Raw genomic sequence first — 21,858 nt, forward strand, 5'->3', positions numbered from 1 at the left:
GGTCAAGGGTATGAAAGTTCAGTTAGAAGATGAATAGGTTCTGGAGATCTAACGTACAGCATGGTGACTACGGCTAATAATTCTATACGGCGTGTACTTGAAATTTGCTAAGAGAGGAGATCTCAATTGTTTTCACACGCACCCAAAAAGGAGACTGTGTGAGGTGATGGATATGTTAATTAGCTTTGTTGTGATTATTTCACAATGGTCATGACCTTGGGGTCTGCGAGAGGGAGCCGCACGTTGGGCTCCAAGCTCAGCGAGGAGTCTGCTAAAGTTTTGCCCTCTCCCTCTCCCCTTGCCCCTCCCCGTGCTCTCTCTCTCTCAAATAAGTAAATAAATCTTTCAATAAATAAATAATAAAATCAATAAAAGCTGGTTACACAACATCTTGTGAAAAATAAGTGCTACACAGGAACTTTCTGTACTTTAAGCTTCATTTTGCTGTGAACCTAAACCCGCTCTAAAAAACAAAATTCATTAATTGAAAACAAGACAAAACTGTAAAAACCAAGCGTATGGCATGACAGACTGGGAAGACTTCCTGGAGGAGGTGATGTCTGAACTGGGCCTTGAAAAAATGAACAAGTGGACCAGATGTCAGCAGGCAGGGAAGGTGAGAAATGCACTTCAGAGAGAAATACTGGTGTGCTGAGGAGGGAGCAGGGGCACCCTCTGGCAGCTGGATATTGGGGTGTGGCCTTGATTTGGGATTATCACGGGGACAGGGCCAGCCCCGGAAAGCAGACAGTGAGAAGAGAAGAGGTTGAGAAGATAATGCTGGGGCATACAGCCTCACTGTTGGTGGGGGTAGGGGGGCACTGGGGAGGGGCTGAGGGAGACATGAGGGGGATGAGAAGAGACAACGCACACAGGAAATTTGAACTAGAATGAGGGGGGGACAGATGCATCTAGAGGAAGACCCAGCCTGGCTGGAGACAAGTTGCTTTTAGGATTTTATTTTTGTCTAATCCTGTTGTGTCTCCTTCCCTCCCTTCTCCCCCAAGCCCAACGGGGAGATTAGAAGCATAATCCACATTGTCGATTCCATCAAGTATTGCTTCCCCTCACCCCTGCCACCCACCCGCCCCAGTGCCTTGCAAGCTATGTGAGTCCAAATCCACATTCTTAAAAGATTGGTTCTCATTGTATTTCCTAGGGCCGGCTCTCCTTCAATCACAAAACACAGAGCTTATTGTATGATTAATTGTTCGAGTTCAGATAGTGATGCCCGGGTTAGAAAGGTAAAGATTTTGTTCTCAGCCTCCGGTTCCACTCAACCCCTTCTGAAAAGTTTCCTTGTTGTGCAACTGATTTTAGCTCTTCTACTACTTTTATGTGTAACTTCATTTTTTCCCCAGCTTGACGGAGAGATCATTGACAAGGGATCTACATTTTTAAACCACAAGGAAAAGAAACCCAGAGCTACCAAGAATAATATTTTATTGACTTGGAACCAGTTTTGGAATTTATATTTTTAACCAACTACCCAGGTGATTTTGATGATCAGACAGTTTGAGGATTTTTTTTTTTTCCCCCTTCTTTCTCTTCCCTTCAGTAAACTGTTTTTCAACTTTGTTTTTCAGTGAAAACCATTTCCTCCTCACCGTGGACTCCATCCAGAGGCTGCACCCATCTCTCCCACGTCAACAGTCCTGTGTCCTTGGCAGAGGACAGTGCTCTCATTCTGGGCCTTTCCCTTCTTCCTCGGCCAAAGCCCTGCCCCTGCACCTCCCCGCAGCTAATAGAAAGGCTGAGTTCCCCGACGCAGGGCAAGCTCCCACCCGCCGTCCCTCGCAGGGATGAGTGAAATCTGTGGGGGCCACTCTCGTCCCCATGGGCAGCTTTCCTGCCTTCACATGTTCCCTGAGCAGCTAGCTCATCCCAGGCCTCAGGATGTCCCTGGGCCCGGGGGTGAGATCCAGGCACGACCACCTTCCAAAGCCACATGGTTCTGAGGGAAACTGCGGACATACAACAGTGGGGGGTTTCTGGACACTGAAGCAAAGAGAGTCTCCCCGTGGGAAGGCATGGATTGATTTGGGACAAAAGGCACTTGTTGGCCCTGGAAGGCAGGGTTTGGGGGAGCCCTGTGCTAAGCAGAGGTGGGTGGGCATGATTCTCTTGTCTGCTAGGATCAGCCCCTCCGGCCAGTAGCCACCTGGCCCAGCGGTAGGAGACGTGGAGAATGAATTTCAGAGTCATTTCCACTGGGCCATGGCACCGAAACAGCTGCAGGAGGGGAGGCAGCTGGCCCTGCCCCCACCCCTTCCAGCTGAGCTACTCTGGAGGAGCGCCACCCTCCCCATGGGAAGGGAGACAGTCCTACTTGCTGCGGTCTCAGGGGCCAGGGAAGGGGTCTCTAAGCGAACCCTCCGTTTTCAAGGGCACAGTGTGGCCTTTATTAAAATAAAATCCCATCGCCACTTATTCTGGTGGCTCCTAAACCTGGCTAAACATCAGGATCACCCAGGATGTTTATTAAAAAGTAAAGATTAATAAAAATAATGAGCTTGGGGACCCAACCCAGACCTAATGAATCAGAATCTCTTTGGGTCGGGCTAGGGCTTGGGCTAGAAGCAGCATGAATCCTCCATTCCAAAAGTCTGAACCCATAGAATGGGAGCATGGTGAGGGAATGGTGGGGGTTCGGGTGACAGAGAACCATACAGAGAGTCACCATTCCCAGGGATCTCTACGTGCCAGCCAGGGCACCAAAGTCTTCTCACACAATCATCTTACTTAGTGGTCCAAACACACCCATGAGATATGTCTAGTTATTTTTTTAAAGATTTTATTTATTTGTCAGAGAGAGAGCATGAGTGAGGGGCAGGGGCAGAGGAAGAGGGAGAAGCAGACTCCTCACTGAACGGGGACCCCGATGCGGGGCTCGATCCCAGGACCCCGGGATCATGACCTGAGGTGAAGGCAGACGCTCAATGACAGCCACCCAGGCGCCCCGAGGTATGTCCAGTTATTGTCCCCATTCAGCTGATGAGGAAATGGGAGCTCCAGAATTCATACGGGTCGTAAGAGGCAGAGCCAGAACTCCAATCCAGATCTTTCTCTGAACATCTCTGCCATGGAAGGAATCCTGGGAAATCTGGGCACCCCCTTGGGAGTTAGGTCTCAGTATGAGACCAAAACTGTGACATGAACACGATGGGCTTTCTGGGCGCTTGTGTCTGGTGGGATCAGGTCCCCCGTGTTCATTCCCTTCATGTTCATCCACCAAGCCCTTGTGGACACAGAGGTGGCCAGGACTTGACCACCCTCAGGACAGGATGGTTCACTGGGCTAAAAGCAGGAGAGGGGACTTCTGGTCCCAGCACCTACCACCACCACAAGCTGTAAAAGCGGCCCCCCGCATCCCCCTCGGCAGAACTCTAGCGGCCCATCGGCTTTTCAAAGGCTTGCTGAGGAGCCCAGCCCCCCCAGCCCCATCTCCCTAATGCTTTCCTTTCCCGCTCTCAGCCCCTCCAGGGCAGTGGCCTTCTCTTGTCTATAAGATAAGATCAGTCCCTCATCTCGATACAATAAGCTTCTCTGTGGGGTGCATCAGGGAGGGGATTTAGCCTCCCCAGACTTCAGGGAAGACTTCCTGAAGGAGGTGGCACCTGAGTCAGAGCTATCCAGGAGAGGAGTAGAAAAATAGCAAGTAGTGGGAACAGCATGAGCCAAACCATGGCTGTCTCTCCCTGCATGGTATGTGCAGGGCGACTCAGTGTTTTGGGGTGTGCGATGCGGCACCATCAGCCCCAAGAAGCCCTCCTGACACCTTAGGCAGTCTCATTTGGCTTCCACAGGGCTCTGGGGAACTCCAGGGACCAGTGCCCAACACACCGCTCGGGAGGGGGTGTTTGCATGGCTGTCTCCCCACAGATTTGTCACAGGCGGGGGGGGGGACTGACCATTTCTAGCTCTACATCCTGTGTCTGACATATGTCAGGGGAAGGAAGGAAGGAAGGAAAGAGGGAAGGAAGGTCTGGCTCAAAGAGGCACTTCACTTGGGAGGCCTCTGAGGGCACCGGCCTGACCAACTGGGTCCCGTGGGACTGCCCGGGCTGGCTCAGCATTGTCCCTCTCTTGCCCTTTTAAGTCCTGGTTGTGACTGGGGTGACCTGAGCTCTGGGAGCTGGATCCGGTGGGGACAACTGCAGGAGTGGGTTCCCACATCTCTGCCTCTCCCACTCAGGCATTTGAGATACCTACCCAGTGTCCTTGAGTTGGGTCTAGGATTCTTGTCCCCATGTCACAGGGGGGCAGTTGAAGACCCTGCCCTGAAGAAAGGTACAATTCAGATCCTAAACTAAGTTGGAGCTGGAGGAATTCTTCACATGTTGAAGAAGCCCCTCAGGTGTAGACACCCCCTCAGGGTGCCAGATGCAGGGTAGGGAGGGCTTCCCTCTGACGAAGCAGAGGAGACGGCATGAGGCCCAGAGACTCAACAATGAGTGGAGCCAGGCCCATCTCGCCCAGAGTCCAGTAAGGTGAAGCCTCAGTGTCCTGACATCAGAGCTGGAAGAGGCCAACTGAGGCTGAGGGAGGGTAGGTGAGCTGCCCAAGACGCCCATAGCTGTAAGTCTCACCCTGGAGCTGGGATCTGAATTCGGGCTCACCCATGTTATCCCAAAGCCCAGATCTTCTTCACTTCCTCCCCCTCCCCTGGGAGAAAATGGGAAGACGGAGCCTCTGAGCTACAGCTGAGGGCCACATGCTGAATAACAGCTCCCAAACATGGCCAGGTAATCCCCAGAACCTGAGAATGTTCTTACATGGCAAGAAGAACTTTGCAGTTGTGATTCAATCAAGGCTCTTGAGATGGGGGTCTGCCAGGGGGGCCCAAAGTAATCACAAGCACGAGAGACGCAGGAGGGTCAGAACAGAAGTAGGCAGTGTGTTGACAGAGCAGAGACTGGAGTGAGGCCCTCTGAAGACGAAGGAAGGGGCCACAAGCCAAAGGACGCAGGCAGCCCCTCGAAGCTGAGCTCAGCAAGGAGACGGAGAGCCTCCCAGAGCCTCCAGGACAAACCAGCCTTGCCGACACCTTGACGTTGGCCGGGTCAGACTGAGCCTGGACATCTCACCTACAGAACTGTAAGAGAATACATGTGTTTTGTTTTAAGCCGCTTAGTTTGTGGTGATTTGTTCCAGCAGCCACAGGAAATCAACCTTGCCTGGAGACACATGGCTGAGTCTGCGCTCCCATCCTGCAGCCCAGCTCTATGGGATCCTTGCCCCATGCTGGATGGGACTGGGCAAGCGGTGCGGATGAGGCCCAGAGGGGGCCCAAACACCACACTTGGTAAGATCCCAGGCCTCTGAAAGGGTGTGTGTGTGTGTGTGTGTGTGTGTGTGTGTGTGTGTGTGTGTTAGAGAGAAGGGATGAACATGCCTTCTTCATGCATCAGGGGATTTTCTGGGCAGACGATTCTCTAAAGGCATGTCAACATTTTTCTCTCCAGGAAAAAATAACTCAATCCCTATCCAAAAAAGTCACAGTTATGTACACGTACACACATGGACGGATGTGTGGGTCCTAGACAGAAATGAACTATGCCACCTACTCCAGGAATCGTTCATTTTCACAGGGCAGGAAGATTTCACAAATCTTCACATTTTCACATTTCACGAGCAAAGTTGAGGAGGGCCGGGCACTATCAGCCAGAGGGCTGTGGACACGCTGTGACATCTGGGATGGGACAGAAGGCATCCCTGTCCCTGAGAATGTTGAGATTGCCCAGCACATCCCTATCACCTGTTTTTCTCTTTCCTCCTTCCAAGCCCAAGCGTAGATACCTATGCCCAAATCACACGGGCACCCGCAGACCCATGGGGGTCATGAGCAGTGCTGGTGTGTGCAAAGCGGAAATGAGCAAACACACACATACAGCCCAACTACCCAACAGACTTACACACAAGCAGTCGTGTAAACACACCAGCAGATACATACAAACCCAGATACACGCCCTTTTACACACTTACATATACCCACGCTGTGTACAGAAATGTGGACACAGCCGTGCAGGAGGAAAGACCGCCCGCGTATGTGGACACCTGGACACCTGTGAGCCACGTGTAAGGCCCTGTTCTTCCTGTACCTCCGTTCAGGGAGGTCGGCCAGATTTCCTTCCCCACCCAACCCTCCTGAGCTCTGCTCTGGAGCCCTCTGCTGGGGAGGCCAGGAACAGGCTGCCAGGTCCTGGAGCTGTGCCCGCCGGTGCTGGGGGTTTGGAGGGAAGGGAAATGAGGAGAGAAAGGGGAGCGATGGGGGGGGGGGCAGCCCTAGGGTGCTCAGTATCCTGCCTCCACTTGACCCAAATGACTTTCTGCAGCCTCTGATCTAGGGCTGAAGGAGGGATTTCACCCGCAAAGATCCCTCCTGCGCTCTTTGGCCTCTTTTTGCCAGACCCCAGGCTTACCCTGTCCGGTCAGTGGGCAGTGCTAGTGTGCCTGCCTGTGGAGGGAAGGCCCTGGCCTGGTTGCATCACACACTCCCCCCACCAAGCCTTCCTCGCCCTCTCACACCCTGGGAGCCCACACTGGCTCTGCTCACCCCACCCTGGGCCATCCTGCAGTGCGGCCAGGCACCCAGCTTCCTGGCACCCACTGGGTCTCTGATAGCTTGTCACAAGTCCTTGTTCAAACTTCCACCTCCTGTCTCTCCTCAGAGGGCCCATCCTTCAGCTCTCAATGGCTTTTTCTTCCCATTTTCTCCTAGGGGAGGGGGAGGAAGTGAAGAAGATCTGGGCTTTGGAATAACATGGGTGAGCCCGAATTCAGATCTCAGCTCCAAGGTGAGACTTAACAGCTATGGGCGCCTTGGGCAGCTCACCTAACCTCCCTCAGCCTCAGTTTCAGCAGGTAGAATGGAGATCATGAGACTTATATGGCAGGGTGACAGCATGCTCGGCACCCAGCACCAGGGCTGGTTTAAGGGGTCAGGCAGCCATGACGGCTAGATAGGGTGCCATCTTTATGAGGCACTCAGACACCACTGGAAATGTAAGGAGATGAAGAAAACCATGCCTGGAACTCCTCTAAGGGACAGTTGCATACTCTGCTTTAATGAGCTACTCGCAATGGGGTGGTGGGTGGACCCCAAAAAGAGCAGGCTAGAGTAACAACAGTTGGTCTCTAAGCGGTTTTCTAAGGAGGGTGGGGCGGGGTTTCTAAAAAGATTTTGTTCGTCTAATTGCAGCATGCAAGTGTGGGGTCAGAGCTGAACCACTCAGGGAAGATGGAGTGTTGCCAATGGGGATCCCCTTCTCTGTCCATGCCCCCCTTCTTCTAAGCAGAGGCCAAGTCCACTGCATTCAAGTTGAACTGATAGTAAAAGAATATCACTTTGAGGGGACATAAAATTATTAGCCTGCCTGGGGCACCCACATCTTTCCCTGTTGGGTCCTTCCTGACGTGTGGCAGGTGCTTGATAAATGTTAGTTGGGTGTGTCTCTCCAGTCCTTGGTCCTAAGACTTCTCTCCAGCACCCTGCACTCAGCTCAGCTCTTCTCACACTCTCTCTACCTGGTCTTTGTGTCCACAGCCTGAGTTCTTCACTCCACACCCCCTCCCTGTAACCTTATTCCACTGGCTGAGCCCATTCTGGAAGCCACAAGGCTTCTAGTGTTGGGGGGTGTGTGTGTCAAGATTTCCATTTCTTGGGAAATCAGATCATCCTCCTGCATCAGCCTGTCTAAAACAACAGTAAGCAGCCCCCATCTTGCCCCGGAAAGTATCTCATGATCTTAAATGTCTACAATCGGGCAGTCCCAGCTTACGGATGAGTTATATTTCAAAACTTTGTTTCTGTGAAATGGAACGGCGTTCCACACAATGAGCCAGTAGAAAATTGAGGACTCAGAGGCATGAACGGGGCTGTTTTCCAGGTCAGGTGGTAAATGCCTGTCACAAAGCTGGGCTGCCACAGGCAGAAAAAAAGAGAACCCTACTGTTGCAAGACCTGTAGGTAGAAATGGAAAAACAATAATGCTGATCTAGAAAAGTCTGTTTATTTTCTCTTGAAAGCTGGTGCTTGAGGGAAAGCAGGTTTCTTAACAGGAGTAGAAGGAGAAGGGTGGGACGTTCTGAGGGAACTTCGAGCTGTTCTTCAGGGGCTTTAGAGGCTGAAAGCCTTTGTTCTTCATCATTCTAATTAATCTTTCTGACATGCAGTCTGCCTTTTTCTTGACACAGGGGCAAGCCTGGCTCCATCCTGACAGTCAGCCGGGATTGTTTGGGCAGACAGTAAACGGTGGGGAAAGGACTCCTGAGGTAACGGGTAGAGCTGTTAGAAAGGAGATGAAAAAAGCAGATTCAAGGGTGGATGATTTGGGTTTTCAAGATGGCCTGAGGAAGAATGAGCTGAACTGAACTGTGGTAAAAACAAAAACAAAGAAAGAACAAAAACAGAGAGAAAATGGAGATTAGGTCACATATGTGTCCCTATTGCTACAACCCCCCCCCAATAAAGGAAGTGGAGGAGAGGTTGGGAGCCAGACAGTTCCAAGGCTGGCCACCAGGTGACACCGCAGGCCCAGGACAGCTTGGTTGCTGTCTGTGGGGGGTAGGGGACTCAAGAGACCCAGGGAATTATGTATGTGTCGGGGGGCGGCGAGGGGGTCTGTCACAGGTTCAGAAATACAGGACATTCTCAGATTCGGTCCTCATTCGGACCGAGTTGGAGGGAGAAGGCTCCTGCACATTCCTGTCTCCTCAGCCTCCACCCCATCTTGCCTGAGGAGTTTATGCTGGTCTACAAGGCGGGGTGGGGATGGGAGAGTGCCCAGAGGGACCAGGGCCAGGGCCGGGGGATGAGTGAAGAGAAGAGGAAGAGGGGGGCTCAGGAAGGTCTTGGACAGAACCATGATAGTGTGAGGGGACAGAAAACAATGAACCTTTATTGAGAGTCCGCCCCCACTCACAGGTCCTGACGCAGGAAGGCCCAGAGGGGGAATCAAGCACCCCACCTACGGGGCTGCCCACGGAAGCAGGTGATTCAGAGTTTAGGTTTGGCTGATAACAGCCTGGACCCGCTGAGAAAGGGCCCTTTGTAAGGGTTGCCCCTCCTCAGGCCCCCTCCTCACAGCTGTGCTGGCTCCTTGCAGGAAACAGGACCAACTGGAAAATGCAAAGAAACCCAGCAGCCAGTTACTGTGAGATGCTGTGTGGGAACTTTAAGATGCTTCGGGCCAAATGTGCAGGAGAAAGATAGGGCTTGGCTGGAGCCCACATTCTTTGCTTTCAGGTTGTCAATCTTAGTGGTGTCTACCTCCCACCCCCACCCCACTGATTCCCCCAGGGAGAAAAAAACATCACTTTCAAAGCTGTGATAAGTCAGGACGTTGGGTTGCCGATGGCCAGAACCCACCTTGAATCAGCTTGGCGAAAGGTGGTATTGAGGAGCCGGCTCAATCAGGGCAAGGATAAAAAGCAGGCCCCAGGGAGGTCTAGAATGAGGCCCTCTCCCCCTGCTGGGTGATTCTCTCCTCCCTGTGTCTCTCAGAGGCTGGCGGCACCATTTCTTGAGCAGACAGGTTTTGCCTTCCTCTGGTAAGGAAAAATCACCGTGGGCAGCTCAGGATTGCTTTCTCATGGTTTCAGGACCAAAAAGGAAATTGCACCATGCTACCAGATTTGGTTAGGCAAAAGTCCTGAGGAAGAACTCTGATTGGCTCTGCTTGAGTCATGTGCCCAGTCCTGGACCAAGGGCTGTGGCCAGGGGAATGTGTTAACTACGATTTTCTCAGACTGAGTCACTTGCCCAACCCTGTGGCCAGGGGGAATGAGGTACAGGGCAGATAGACCTAAGAAGCTCTTTACCATGCACTTGGGGTTTCATGTGGCAGAACTACCAGGTGGCTCCCGGTCACAGTTTTTCCTTTTCTCCAATAGAACAAAAAGTGCTTACCGGATACATGGCTGCCTGGAATAAAAACTACATTTCCCAGGCTCCCTTGCGGCGAAGGCTAGCCCGGTACCTAAGAGTTCTGACCAGTAGGGTGTGAGCAAAACAAGGGGCGCGCTTCCAGAGGCTGTCCTTGAAAAGAGGGGAGCAGTCTCTCTTGACCCTTGTCCCCCCTACTTCCCACAATTTGGAAGCCCTTGTGTGCTGGTGAACCACCTAGGATCCTCCGGCGAGAACAGGACCCATAGAGGGCACCGTAGCAAGTTAGGCGAAGCCTGAGTCCTTAGTGCCGTTTTGGCCCTGAACTGTTTGTGCCGGGACTGCTACACAAGAGGAAATGAACATCTGTCTTGTTTGAGCCGCTCTTATGTTGAGTCTCTGTTAACGTCAGCCAAGTGTGTATTTTAGGTAATGTGTCTTCGGACCTTTTCTCGGTACCCACTGCTGTAGGCTGAAAACCATATCGCTTGTGTCCAGCACTGAATTTGTTCCCTGACTCAGATACCTCCAATCCAAACCCAGAAAAACGCTGCCTGTGACCAGCCCACACTTCGCTGAGAATGTGACAAGGCACATCACAGGGCCAGATCTGCTCTGCCTACCTACAGAGTTATGTTTTATTTCTCCCTACATCCTGACTCCGTTCTCGAGGGCCAAGTTCCAAAGTGTTTTGCCTGTGGGTTAGACCAGACTGCGTTGGCCCAGGGCGTTCTCTAATGGGGAGGTCATGGCTCCCTCATCAGACTGGGGGGTTCCTGAGAGCTAGAGCCACAGATAAATATAGTCATTGCCCCTCCCTGCCTCCATGATAGGAGCTGCGCCCCTGCATTAGGGTGGGTGAGCACAGCAGATAGCCCATCTCCCCCTGAGACAGAGAACTGGGGGCACAGATTTCCTGAGAACTAAGCAATGGAGGAAAAGGAAAAACTGCCCGTAACTGCCTCTTCTCCTGCCACCTGGGAGTGTTCCATTACTGGGCTCCTACTAGGATCTTCTATAGCCTGTGGTTCTGAGGGAGGGAAAAGAGAGCATCAGCTTGGAAGTTTCTGGGTTTCTGGGATGGGGAAGAGGCAGTGGCTGGTCATACTTGAGGTCATTGCAGGAGGTGAGGCACAGAAAATAATAGGAGGACTTTATGTCAGATGATTCCTCACCCTCATGCCAAGCTTTTATACTTGAAGGATAATTGAGGTGAGCCCAACTGGGAAATCCAGAAGGAAACATTGCTTCAGACCACAGAGACACAGGCTGGGGCTGGGCTGGGCTTTTTTCCTTTCTTCTGTACGGATTGTGTTTAAGAACAATGGCCGGCAGGCCCATGTCTTTCTTACAGCCATCCTTGGCTACCAAGCAGCTGGCTTTACCCCTTCTTCTTTCCCTCCAAACCTCCTCCCTCAGAGAGGCCTCCCTGAAAGCCAAGATGGAGTCTCTACCCTCATACTGGTTATGAAAAGAAAACTTCTCATAGGGCAAGTTGGACCAGCCTTGGGCTACGGGAACCAGCAGGCCCTAACTGAACTGGCAGGAAGATGACATGAGGTCTCCAGACTGCATCTCTGGATCCCTCTGAAGGTGGAGGCAAGACTTCTGGTCCCACCTCTAACCCAGGCCATTCTCCACACTGGTTTCCCCTGACCCCAGCATTGGACCCAAGGAAAGAGTATTGACTTTTGGTCCCCCACTGCCATCCCCATGAGATCCATCAGGAATGAGGGACAAACAGGGCTGGTGACACAGTGGCGTGGGGGGCATGATGCCGAGTGATGACCCTGCTCCTAGCTTGTGAGGGATAGCCAAGGCTGGCCTTCCATGAGAGCTAGGGTCTCCCTTCCCGCCACAGCTTGCCCGCCTCACTTGAGTCCCGGCCCGCCTGCTTGCCTCACCTGCTGTACCCCTCCCCTCTTCTCTTGCACAATGCACTCAGGAGCTCTTGTGCCAGTCAGCACACTCCCCTGTTTTCAAGTTCTTCTTGGAATGTTTCCTCCTCTTCTGGTCCTGAGCCACCATCTCCCTGCAGCCCTCTCAAGGGAGGCTGTTTATTCTCATATTCTCTGCACCTGAAGACCAAAAGGTGGCGTTTGTCTTAATTACTCCTCATTGTCGTTTCCAGCCCTCGCAAAACCCCGCACCATTGACACTCCTGCTTCCAGCTCTACCCTCCTCCCTCCTGATCCTGGTCGTCTCCCAGCCTCCTGGCTGTGCTCCCTCCCCCATGGAAGACCCCCAGCTCCAACCTCTTCATCTTTTCCTCTACTCCCCCACCTGCCACTATCCTAAACAAACATATCCACACCCTGACCTCTCGCTTCGGTCACTGTCATCTCCGATAATTCCAGCCTTAGCTTTCCATCGCCACATTTATCCCTGAAGACCTTATGGTCACCTGAAGCCTCACTTCTGAAATCAGAAATTCCAGCTGCTCTCTCCATCCATCACCTCTGAGCCTCTCAGCTCCCTGGCCCAAGAGCCCCTAAATAGTTCTCTGGCTTCAGAAAACTCTCCAGTTTGCTGATTCCTTCACTTTCTCTCTATCCATCAGCCCCCTCCTGCCTTCACTTTCCTTTCCCAGATTCTCTGGCTTGTGGATAAACTGTGGTGTATTCACACAACGGAATACCATACAGCAGGTTAAGAGCCACGGCAACAGAAAACAAATGGATACATCTTGGCAATATACAATTAACTGAAAAATGTAAACCCCCAAGGATTACATGGAGAATGATACTCTTTTATTGAGGTTACAAACAGTTAATATAAAATGTAGGCATATAATATTTGGAAATGTACATAGGCATAATAAAACTATATAAAAGGAAAGCAAGGGACTGTGGTACATAGAATTCAGGATGACAGTCACTGTGGGTGGGGGCGGCCGGGGGTGGAATAGGGAAGAGGAACCATATGTAAGATGTGGGTCATTGTCAAGGCTTTTGTTTGGGTGGTGATTTTGCAGGTGTCTGTTACATCATTACAAATAGCTGATTAAATAAAAATAAGCCATGCAAGGATCAATGGTGAGTGTCAGGGAACCAGTGCTGTGTGGAAGAGTCCAATAAAATACAGATTCCATGTGTTATCATGACATTACTTGCTTGCAAATATATTGAACCTCTCTCATCCTCCCACCGCTTAATCCACAAATCTCTCTGTGTCTACAACAATTTTTTTCTTATTCTTCCTGTCACAATGGAACAAGCATCCCAGTTTCTTCAGCCCAAGAAGAATTCTATCCCCTGCTCCCTGGATCCCGCCCTTTCTCATCTCCTCAAGGATTCTGCTCCTTGGTTATCCCTCCACTCTCTGCTCAACAGTCCCTCTGCCTCTAATTGGGCATTTCCAGAAGCATAGAAACATGTTGTAGTCTCTCCCATCTTAAAAACAGACACACTTCCTGTATTAGTTAGGTTAACAGTTAGGCTGCTATAACAGAGAAGTCCCCAAAGACAGTGTATCAAATAAGTAGAAGTTTCACTCCTGCATGAGAAGGCTAGGAAGGCAGGGTAGGGGTGATATGGTAGCTTCTTCAGTCTGTTGCTCTGAGTTCCCCTACAAGATGGAGGCTCCAGCCCTTGCCAGCACTTCAGCCTCCCAGCCAGAAGGAAAAGGAAAAGGGGGAGGAGAAAACAGTCCTGTTTCCACCGAAGGGCGTGGCCTGAAAGTGGCATGCATCATGTCCATTCCCACCGCATTGTCCTCGGACTTGATCAAAATGCACACCAAGTTGCAAAGGAAGTTAGGAAATACAGTCTTTTGCTGGGCAGCAAAAGTGGCCACTTAAATATTCCACTATTGAAGAAGAGGAGAGTGGCTACCAAAGAAAAACTATCGTTCCCTGCCATGGCCTGCCCCTCTGGCCATCCACGTAAACACACTCTTCCCCCACCCCACGGAACATGTTAATCTCCTGCCCACACCCCAGACCCACAGGGTTCCATCCATTATTTATTTATTTAGTTATTTATTTATTTAGATTTTATTTATTTATTTGAGAGAGAGACAGAGAAAGCACGAGTGGTAGGGAGGGGTAGAGGAAGAAGGAGAAGCAGACTCCCCGCCGAGTGGGGACCCTGATGTGGAGCTCTATCCCAGGACCCCGAGCCTATGACCTGAGCCTGAGGCAGATGCCTGACTGAGCCACCTAGGCGCTCCAGTCCCATCCATTACTGCAACCAGCTCAAAGCCCAGGCCCTCTTGGGGACTGTCAGATCTTGGTATGGAGTTCAGATATTATCCAGTGACATATAAACTAAAAAGCAAGTTGTCTATTTACCCCTTCCACCAGCAATAAGCATATACAAGAGGAGGTAAGACCACAAGAACCATAATTAAAACTGCCTTTTGGAAAGGAAAAATTAGAAAACTCGAAGCAGGAACACAGCGATTAGTAGATTCCCTGGGGCAAGATCTCCAAAGATTCCCAGCCTCCCTGAGGAGTAGGTTCCTTGGTACGGATTACCTGAAAACATCTCCTCTATCTATTATTCCCTGTGGCCCCTGGCTTTGCCTTCTGGGAGTTCCTTCCTAGTCCTCTAGGGGCCACAAATGAAGAGGGCATTGGAGAATGCGCCCTTCTGGGGGAAGTGAGGACACAGCTTCCACAGCCGGTTCCTGGCTGGTGCAGGTTTGGGAGCTCATGGTTTTCTTTAGGAGTTGAAAAATCCCAAAGTTGCACAGGCCAGGCTTGTAGACTTTGGCCAATTAAGTCCTCTCAATAACTTACTATAACAGTACAAAAATTAAATATAGAAAATAATTTTGTTTACAATCATATATAATAGTATAAAATAGGAGTACATTTAACAAAAGAGGTTCCGGGCTTGTACACTGAAAACTACAAAATATCATTAAAAGAAATTAAAGAAGACCAGGAGCGCCTGCGTGGCTCAGTCAGTTAGGGGTCCGACTCTTGATTTTGGCTCAGGTCATGATCAGGTTCTGTGCTGAGTGTGGAGCCTGCTTAAGATTCTCTCTCTCCCGGGCGCCTGGGTGGCTCAGTTGGTTAAGTGACTGCCTTCGGCTCAGGTCATGATCCTGGAGTCCTGGGATCGAGTCCCGTATCGGGCTCCCGTCTGCTTCTCCCTCTGACCCTCTTCCCTCTCGTGCTCTCTATCTCTCATTCTTTCTCTCTCAAATAAATAAATAAAATCTTTAAAAAAAAAAAAGATTCTCTCTCTCCCAGGCACCTCGGTGGCTCAGTTATTTAAGTGTCTGACTTTGGCTTGGGTCATGATCCCAGCATTCTGGGATCCAGTCCTGCATTGGGCTCCCTGCTCAGCAGGGAGTCTACCTCTCCCTCTGACCTACCCCCCCCCCGTTCTTGCACATGCTCTCTCTCTCTCTCTCAAAATTAAATAAATAAAATCTTTTTTTTTTAAAGATTTTTTTATTTATTTATTTATTTGAGATAGAGAGAATGAGAGATAGAGAGCACGAGAGGGAAGAGGGTCAGAGGGAGAAACAGACTCCCCGCCAAGCAGGGAGCCCGATGCGGGACTCGATCCCGGGACTCCAGGATCATGACCTGAGCCGAAGGCAGTCGCTTAACCAACTGAGCCACCCAGGCGCCCAAATAAATAAAATCTTAAAAAAAAAATTCTCTCCCTCCCTTTCCCTCTCCCCTCCTCCCACTGGCACACTCTTTCTTTCTGTAAAAAAATAAATAAATAAAATATTTAAAAAAAAAAAGAAATTAAAGAAGACCTAAATAAATGTAAAGTCATCTTGTGTCCTTGGACTGAAAGACTTAATATTGTTAAGATGTCAATTCTCCTTCAAATGATCTACAGGGGCGCCTGGGTGGCTCAGTTAAGCATGTGCCTTCAGCTCAGGTGATGATCCCAGGGTCCTGGGATCAAGCCCCCATCGGGCTTCCTGCTCGGCAGGAAGCCTGCTTCTCCCTCTCCCACTTTCCTGCTTGTGTTCCCTCTCTCGCTGTCTCTCCCTCTCTGTCCAAAAATAAAAATAAAAATCTTTAATAAAAAAAAATTTACAAATGATCTGCAGATTCAATGTAATCCCCATTAAAATCCTACCTGTCTTTTTGCAGAAGTTGAAAACTGATCTTAAAATTCATATAGAATTGCAAAGGGTCCAGAGTAGCCAAGACAATCTTGAAAAAGAGCAAAGTTGAAAGATTTACACCAACCTTACTATTTCAAAACTTAACTGCAAAACTATAGTAATCAAGACAGTGTGGTACTGGCATAAGGAATAGAATTGAGAGTCTAGAAACAAACACACAAGGGGGAAGAATAGTCTTTTTAACAAGTGATGCAGGAACAGCTGGATAACCTCATTTGAAAGAATGTAGTTAGATCTCTACCTCACACCAGGTACAAAAATTAATTCAAAATGGGTCATGGACCTAAATGTAAGAAATGCAATTGTTAAACTTAGTGATCTTGGATTAAACATTATTTTTTACTTTTTCTTTGTTTGTTTCAGATACGACACCAAGAGCACAAGAAGAGAGGAAAGAAGGAAGGAAAGGAGGGAGGGAGGGAGGAGGAAGGTAGGGAAGGAGGGAGGAAGGAAGGAAAGAGTGAGAGAAAGAAAGAAAAGAAAGAAAGAAAGAAAGAAAGAAAGAAAGAAAGAAAGAAAGAGAAAAAAAGAAGAAAGAAAGAAAGAAAAAGAAAGAAAGAAGAAAGAAAGAGAGAAAGAAAGAAAGAAAAAGAAAGAAAGAAAGAAGAAAGAAAGAAAGAAAGAGAAAGAAAGAAAGAAGAAAGAAAGAAAAAGAAAAAAGAAAGAAAGAAAGAAAGAAAAAAGAAAGAAGAAAGAAAGAAAGAAAGAAAGAAAGAAAGAAAGAAAGAAAGAAAGAAAGAAAGAAAGAAAGAAAGAAAGAAAGAAAAAAAGAAAGAAAGAAAGAAAGAAAGAAAAGACTGGGTGGCTTAGTCGGTTAAGTGTCTGCCTTCAGCTCAGGTTATGGTACCCGGGGTCTGGGATCAGGCCCGGAGTCAGGCTCCCTGCTCAGTGGGGAGCCTGCTTCTCCCTCTCCCTCTGCCATTCCCCCAGCTTGTGCTCTCTGGCTCTCTCTGTCAAATAAATAAAAATCTGAGAGGAAGGAGGGAAGGAAGGAATGCAGGAATGCAGGAAGGAAGAAAGAGAAAGAAAGTCATTGGTTTTCATCAAAATTAAAACCTTTGTGTTTCAAAGAACACTATCAAGCAAATGAAAAGACATCCCACAGAATGGGAGAAAATATTGGCAAACTCTGTATTTGATAAGGGACTTGAATTTAGAATATATATAGAACACTTATAACTCGACAATAAGAACAAATAATCCGATTTAAAAGTGGAAAAAAGATTTGAATAGATGTTTCTTTAAAGAAGATCCACAAATGGTCAATAAACACATGAAAAAGAGCCCAACATAATTAGCTGACGAGGACATTCAAATAAAAACCACAGTGAGATACTGCGGTTGAAAAACAGTCTGGCAGTTTCTCAAAAAGTTAAACACAGGATTACCTTATGACCCTGCAATCCCACTACTAGCTGTGTACGAAGGAGAACTGAAAATACACCTCTACATAAAATTTTGTACACGGATGTTTATAGCACGATTATTCATAACAGCCAAAAAGTGGAAACAACCTAAAAGTCTATCAGCTGATGAATGGATAAACAAAATATATCTATACAGTGGAATAAAAAGGAATGAAATACTGATACATGCTACCCTATGGATGAAACTAGAAAACATTATGCTAAATGAAAGAAGCCAGACACAAAAAGCCACATCTTGTATGATTTCTGTTTACATGAAATGTCCAGAAATAGGCAAATCCATGGACACAGAAAATGGATTAGTGGTTGCCAGCCTGGGGGAGAGAGGAATGGGGATTGACTGCCAATGGGTACATGGTTTCTTTTGGGAGTGATGGGAATGTTCTAGAACTGGCTAGTGGTGATGGTTGCACAACTCTGTGACTATACTAAAAACCACTGAATTGTACACTTTAAAAGGGTGAACTCTGTTAAATGTGAACTGGATCTCAATAAAACTATTTTAAGAAAGTTAGTTTACTGGGTGCCTGGGTGGCTCAGTTGGTCAAGTGACTGCCTTCGGCTCAGGTCATGATCCTGGAGTCCTGGGCTCGAGTCCCACATCGGGCTCCCTGTTCAGCAGGGAGTCTGCTTCTCCCTCTGACCCTCTTCCCTCTCGTGCTCTCTATCTCTCATTCTCTCTCTCTCAAATAAATAAATAAAATCCTAAAAAAAAAAAAAAAGAAAGTTAGTTTACTTCCCATCTGTTCCATGCACCAGTAACCCCACCCAAAAAGCTGATCTAGACCCAGTTCTTAAGCCTGAAGACACATTGATGCCTATTTACTTACCTGCCTGTACACCAAGTCCATCCTACCCTCTCTTAACTTAATGATAGTTGGTAAGGTTCCTTAACATAGTAAGCCCGAGGGGAAAAGCAGCACCTTTCATGTGATCTGGACCTCTGGACTGACTCTTTCTTATCTGGTGGGGACTTCTTCACTGAGTTAGTCAGGAAAGGCTCAGACCACAGTCTTACCTCCCGGGGAAGCTGCCTCTTGAGGGCCCCCTCATGTCATTGCTTCAGTTTGGGGTACAAAAGCACTTGGCTTTCTCAGCACGTGGAAGCTTCAAATACTGGATTCTCCGCCAGCTTAGATTACCGGCCACAGGCAGGAAGGGTCTCCATTAACAGAGCTCCATTCGTTTTCATCTCTGCTTGTGAACTGCTGTCTCTATTCTGAGCGTATGTCTCCTAAGGACCTTGCCAAATGTGTGAAGAAGACTATCCCCACCGACATTTGTACCTTTTCCAACCCCTTGCTCTAGAACGAGAGGCTCCAGAGGCATGGGAACCGTCTTCCAAAATACCACAAGACATAGTGTTAGCAATTGTTCGGCATAACACGGTCCTCAGCTTTGCAACCTGAGGTATTGACCCACTGTCTGACAAGAGCCCAATGCCTCGCGCTTACAATTTTGCCACGTCAACATCCTGCTTCCTGAAAACAAATTCTATGTCAATCAGAACGTGTTTAGACTGCCATAACAAAGAGACCTCAAACCCCATTGCAAGTCTGTTTTTCTACCGTGGAAGTTGATGGTTCAGGGCTAATACCGCAGTTAGTGCATTTGGAGGACTCGGGCTTCTTGTACTGTTTACTTCACTGTCGTCCACAGGCTGCTCCCATCACAGCATAAGACAGCTTCTGTCCTGAGGTGGATTGCTCAGGAAGCCCACTCTGAGGCGGAGATTTGCAGACAGGTGTTTTATGGGGGGTACTCTTGGGATAAACCCTCGTGAAAGGGAGGATGGAAGCAAGACTTGGCAAAGGTGAGGCAGCCCCAACAGAGGACCCAGCCAGCCTCACGGGAGCACTGGAAGCTGGGGTGGCCTTCCAGGTTGTCTCCGTGGAGGCCAGGAGCTGGGCTTGCAATCCCACCCATCACTGGATGCAGACCCCCATTTGATCCCCCCAGGGAGGAGGCATAACTTTGGGCAAAGTGGTTTCTAGAGAAAGACTCAACTGAACTGTGTGAGAGCAGACAACACTCTTGGCGATGGGGGATGAGGGGAAGGGGTGCCTTGGTTTTGAACCGGGTACTGGGCAGTATCACCAGTGTCCTCTGCCAGGCTGTGGGCTGGAGCTCCAGTGGCTGGAGCGCCAATGGCACCCAGTGGGAAATGGAGAGCTCCCACAGGACTTGTGCGCACATCTCTTCATCCAGACCTAGCCTCACGGTCACACTTACTGGGAACGGCCATGTGCTCAGCTAAAAACTCGAGAAAGAAAGCAAAAGTGAATATTGGAATCATTTGGGAGTTCCTGCCACATGTGTCCTTTGATTCCGTGTCCCTCTCCAGCCATTGCCCCTCTGGCTGTCCTTCCCCAGCACCTGGCTTCCCCCACGTTTGCATCTGTCTCTGCTCCGGGAGGCCCACCTGACTGACATCTCCTCTGGGATGCTGTGGGAGTCTTATGCCTTGTCTTTCAGTGGCAGGCAGAAGTATTAGAACTAGCTTCCAGGAAAATCAAAAGATTTTATTAGTTTACATAGTGGATCGAAAAGCAGATCTAACTTTTTTTTTTATTTATTTGTTTTTTTTTAGGATTTTATTTATTTATTTGACAGAGAGAGGCACAGTGAGAGAAGGAACACAAGCAGGGGGAGTGGGAGAGGGAGAAGCAGGCTTCCCGCGGAGCAGGGAGTCTAATGCGGGGCTCCATCCCAGGACCCTGGGATCATGACCCGAGCCGAAGGCAGATGCTTAACGACTGAGCCACTCAGGCACCCCCAGCAGATCTAACTTTAGACATGGATGGATCCAGAAGTTCAAAGGGTGTGACCAGAGCTCAGCCTCTCCGAATCCTGACTCCATTTTCCCGTGCTGGTTCCATTCTCTGGCTGCCTCAATCCATGTGGTGGCCTCTCTACCACCCACCGACAGCTCCAGCCCTCCATTTCCTTACAGCTCACAAACTCAGAGAAGACTGCAACCCTCCCTTCTTCGGCACCCCCGAGTGGCTGTGTGCCCACTCCAAGACCAATCTCTGCGTCCGGGAGGTGGGGGGCCCTGACTGTCCCGCCCGAGGTCCTGCCCTGCTGTGCACTGGGGGAGGGGAGCCATGCAAGGGACAGTCCAACCAGAGACATTTGCCATGGGGGATGTGCTTCTGTGCCACGTCAGTAAGGCACACTGATGCTGGGTTATTTCCCAGGCATCGCAAACATAACGTGCTTCAGCTAAACTCTCGGGTCCCCTCCTGGCCCCAAATATGTGCTGTCTCCACTCTTTCCATATAGAAATGGCTCCTCCATCTACCCAGCAGCTCAGGCCAGAAACCTCCTCCCTCTCCACCCAGCCTCCGTACCCTCACCTTCAGAGTCTACCATCCAGTCAGCCTGGAACCAGTTCCTTTTCTCCATTGTCCCCACTGCTGGCTTGTCGCCCACCCCCCATCACCTCTTTCTGTACTGTTCCGACGGTGCCCCCCCCCCCCCCCCCCCCCTTTCCCCCCCCTTCCCCCCCCCCCCCCCCCCCCCCCGCCCCGGGCTCCACACGTTCACCCTCCCTCCCCTGCGGCGGTTCACAGGGCCACCAGAGGCGTCCTCCTGCACCAGGCCAGTGAGGCAGCAAATCACACCATGACCAGAGGTGTACGTGGGCCTCAGTGCAAAGTATCCAACGCTTATTTCCACTGGGCGAGTCCCACATCAGCACTCCCCTGTCACTTACCACGACACTGGCCACTGGAAGACATGCTGGGTAACTATGTCCTCCTCTAAACTGGGGGTCCTCGGCCAGCGGGGGTCTGCCAGTTACATACCCCAGCACGTCCTCGCTGCTGTTTGGGGCACACAGCCCTGGGGGCCTGGTGAAGCCAGGAGGGTGTTCTCGGGACGGGCGGGAGGGGGTTCAGAGCCTGCTGCTTCCCCTTAGCTTAGCTTTCCCAGAGGGGGCAAATCCTGGATGGGACCGGGACAGCAGAGCCTCCATCCGAGCTCCCCCCTGTGGGACAAGACCCAGGGAGAAAGAGAAAGATGGGAAGAGAGGTTGGGCCTAAGCAGGGAGGGAGCCTGAGAAAGAAAGGGGGGCTAAGACCTTCCTTTCCAAAAGGGCCCGGGGGGGGCTCCCACAACACACTCACTCAGAGGTATGGGAAGCCAAGGACACCTGCCTTGTGCTGTAGCTTTCTCAGTCAGCCCAGGGCCCCTGGGAGGAGAAGTGCGGGACATCCAGGCAGGACCCCCCCCAGTTAGGAGCCCCCATAGTCTGCGGTGACTGCCCCCCGCATCTTAAGTCAATGTTTAACGGTGGCCGGAGCCCAGGAATGCTCTATCAGGACATGCAATTACAGGGGTGGGGTTGCAGCCTCGGCATTGGCAAGGGCTCGGTGGCAGGAGATAAGAAGGTGGCACCAGGAAGGGTTGTGTGTGTGCTAACCTGCAGGCTCCCAGCAT

At 50.1% G+C, this 21,858-nt stretch overlaps 1 long non-coding RNA gene across 1 annotated transcript; it reads right to left on the reverse strand.

Annotated features, from left to right (window-relative positions):
• Nucleotides 1–7,956: 7,956 nt before the first annotated feature.
• Nucleotides 7,957–21,533, reverse strand: LOC112821639 (uncharacterized). The gene is made up of 4 exons (XR_003207508.2): nt 21,134–21,533; nt 11,791–11,964; nt 9,371–9,549; nt 7,957–8,374 (listed from the first exon to the last, which is right to left on the reverse strand). It is a non-coding gene; the product is annotated as an uncharacterized lncRNA (long non-coding RNA).
• Between the last annotated feature and the right edge of the window lie 325 nt (nt 21,534–21,858).

The sequence above is a fragment of the Callorhinus ursinus genome, unplaced genomic scaffold (genome assembly GCF_003265705.2).
Source record: "Callorhinus ursinus isolate GAN/ISIS: 27379988/994484 unplaced genomic scaffold, GSC_fseal_2.0 scaffold10, whole genome shotgun sequence".
Lineage (NCBI taxonomy): Eukaryota > Metazoa > Chordata > Mammalia > Carnivora > Otariidae > Callorhinus > Callorhinus ursinus.